This window comes from Aristolochia californica, unplaced genomic scaffold, assembly GCF_029961685.1.
Source record: "Aristolochia californica isolate CCGP_79_NKW_82.1479 unplaced genomic scaffold, dmAriCali1.0.hap1 SCAF_9, whole genome shotgun sequence".
NCBI lineage: Eukaryota > Viridiplantae > Streptophyta > Magnoliopsida > Piperales > Aristolochiaceae > Aristolochia > Aristolochia californica.
This window is the reverse complement of record NW_027182290.1, coordinates 7,697,983-7,701,610: the sequence shown is the minus strand read 5'-3', so window position 1 is coordinate 7,701,610 and position 3,628 is coordinate 7,697,983.

Genomic DNA, 3,628 nt, shown 5'->3' with positions numbered 1-3,628 from the left:
CTTACTCAAATTCTAACTTCCTTAACTTGTGACATAAATTCTAAGTCCTCCATAAGGAAGTGACCTCTTATCGTGTAATATATTGTGTGGGTCCCACGTAATCATCCAGCTCATGTGTCAAAGATACCAACTCATGGTATCTTTTGTGGGTCCCACTTGATCTTCAATTCTACCAGCTTGTGCCAGCTTGTGTGATGACTCTTCTTGGTTTCTCACGTCCTCATGGTGGGTCCCACATTGTAACAATGGTTTAGCTTGCTCAAATCTTTAAAACATTCGGTTATTCAACATATACTTCTTCTTGAATGCACTCGTTTAAGAATACACTCTTTACATCCATTTGTTACAATTTGAACTTCATGTGACAAGCATAGGCTAGGAGGATTCAGATTGCCTTTGGTCATCCAGCTCATGTGTCAAAGATACCGGCTCGTGGTATCTTTTGTGGGTCCCACTAGATCTTCAATTCTGCCAACTCCTACCAGCTTGTGTGATGACTCCTCTTGGCTTCTCACGACCTCATGGTGGGTCCCACCAGCTCATGCAACCATGGTGGGTCCCACATTGTAACAATGGTTTAGCTTGCTCAAATCTTTAAAACATTCGGTTTTTCAACCTATAATTCTTCTTGAATGCACTCGTTCAAGAATACACTCTTTACATCCATTTGTTACAATTTGAACTTCATATGACAAGCATAGGCTTGGAGGATTCAGATTGCTTCTGGTCTTGCCACAAGTGCATAGGTTTCTTCAAAATCAATACCTTCATCTTGGTTATATGCTTTAGCAACTAATCTAGCTTTGTTTCACTACTTGATTTTCTTCATTTTTTTTGGTCTTAAAGACCCATTTTGTTCCTATGACTTGTTGAGTTTTGGGTCTAGGTACAAGAGTCCAAACTTTGTTTTTTTTTCAAATTGATTTAATTCTTCTTGCATTGCCATAATCCAAAAATCATATTTTTTTTGGCCTCGACAAAGCTATTGGGCTCTATTAGAGAAATGAATGCACAATTTGCCATATTCATATGGGGTTTTGTTGAGAAGTGGTCTTATGATAACTCAGTTGATAATATAACTTGCATTGTTTACAACTTCGGCCCAAAACCTATGTGGCATATTGCATGCATGAAGCATAGCTCTAGCCCTTTCAATTAAAGTTCAATTTCTTCTCTCAACAACACCATTTTGTTGAGGAGTTCGATAAGTTAAAAATGTATGATCTATGCCATGCTTTGTACATTATTCCTTGAAGTGTAAAATTTCAAATTTTCCTCCATAGTCACTCCTAATTTTGATAATGTTATAGCTTTGCTCTTTTTAAAAATTTTCACCTTGTTTAGTGAAGGCTGGAAAAACATCATCCTTATGAGTTAGAAAATCTACCCATGTGAACCTTGAATAGTAATCTACCACCACTAAGGTGAAACACTTCCCTTTTAGGCTTAAGGTTTGAGTAGCTCCAAGTAAATCCATGTGGATTAGTTGAAGAGGATGAGAGGTTGAAACTACATTCTTTGATTTGAAAGAGGTTTTGTGTTACTTTCCAAGTTGGCAAGCATCACAAGGTTTCTGTCCTAAAATTTTTTTATTCAGTAGGTTCTTTTTCACTAGTTTTTTCAAGGAATATGTTCATATATGTCCTAGTCTCTTATGTCATAACCAAGATTCATCAATTTTTTCACCCAAATAGATGGCACTAGTTGAGTGCAAATTAACTATGTTTACTACATAGAGATTCCTATTTCTATGTCCACCCTAGAACTAGTTCATCATTTTTGTTCTTTACTAAGCATTTGTCCTTTTCAAAAGAAATTTGTTTACTTTATGACTAATGCAAAGTAAGTCATGCATAAACCCTTCTATTTAGTATACATCGGATATGAAAAAGGTTGAGGTACTATTGAATTTCAGGAAAAGAGAAAAACTTTAATAACTTGATGTAATTTGAGTACTTAACCCTCTATTTATAATAGAGGAAACAAGTAGAATCCAATTATAATTAAACTACACTTGTCCTAGTTACACCCACAGTTAAACACTAAAAGATGAGTCCTAGAACAATTAAACAACTGAACATAAATAGAAGACTAGCATAACTAAAACACCTTTAACTGAGACTCTTCCTTAAGTCCTCCTCCTATGAGATTTCTTACTATGAGAGTCATGTGAGACTCTTCCAAACCTCCCCCCCCCCCCCCTTCAGCTAGAGTTTATAACTACAACTTACAGTTAAAAGGATTCCTAGTCTTCAATCTTCATTGGTTAAAATTTTTCATAGATGTTAAATTTTTATCAATTATTCTCCTCCTTTCTTGAATATTTTGGTCACATAAAAATTATCATAACACGTGGAACAAAATACATATTTCTTATACTTCTTCTACTTCTACTTCTCCCCCTCGAGTTGGGGATAAAAAGGACGTAGAGACTCAATTGGGACAAAACAATATGGGAGAAGATCCACACACAGTTAAAATGGTCATTGTTTGGAACACACTCCTCTCAATTTTAAAAGCTGAAAAAAATGATCTAACTTTAGGGCACAACGAAGTGACTACTCACTTTTTAAGGATAGCTCAAACACAAGTCACCTCTTGAGTGAAGAATAAAAGACTTGACTCAAGCTGGATGTTAACAATATAGATTTGAAATAATTTTTGTGTTGCATTTCCAAGTTGGCAAGCATCACAAGGTCTCTATATTAGAAATTTTCATCCAGTCATCCTCTCACTAGGTTATTTTTCACTAATTTGGTCAAGGAATCTATTCCTATATGTCTTAGTCTCTTATGCCATATCTAAGATTCATCAATTTTTGCACCCAAACAAATGGCACTAGTAGAGGGTAAATTGACTATGTTTACTACATAGAGATTCCTATTTCTATTTTCCTCTAGAAATAATTCATAATTTTTGTTATTTACTAAGCATTTGTCATTTTCAAATGAAACATTGTTTCCTTTATCACAAAAATGACTAATGCTAAGTAAGTCATGCATCAACCCTTGAATATTTTTAGAAGGCCCCTATGTGAAGGGTGGCACGACTGGTAAAAAGGAGGAACTTCTCACCCATGTCTATGGGCAGAAAAGGAGGTAAATAAGATGACTTTCATAAGGATAGCATAAGGATGTAATTATATAAGATGATGTATGTCTATTTATGTCTTTTCTTTCATAAAGTTTGTATCCCTGAGGGCATTGTAATCACTGTAAACATTTTCCCACTACTATAAATAAGAGCCTCAAGGCATGCGGTAGAGAATCAAGCCTCTTTTGTTCTCTTACTCGTCCCTAGCCTATTCTCTCTTCTCCCAAGAGCTCTCTCTCTTTTTCTCAACCAATTGTCCCTCTCTTTCTCTTTTCTTATTCTCTCTTCTTCTTTTCTTCTCTTCTTCTTCCTCCTCCTCTTTCTCAACCCCATGATCAAGGCCTTCCACTATGGAATCCTAAATTCAGATTGTATCAGAGCAATGGTTTTAGGATTTTAAGTTCCTCAGTTAAGGTGTTAATTATATGAGTTCATCAAGCTTGTCAAGTTGGAGTTTCGGTTGAGAAAAGTTGAGCAACTCATGCTCATTCAAGATAAGTGCTCTTCCTCCTTTTTTGTTGAGATGATTACTGAT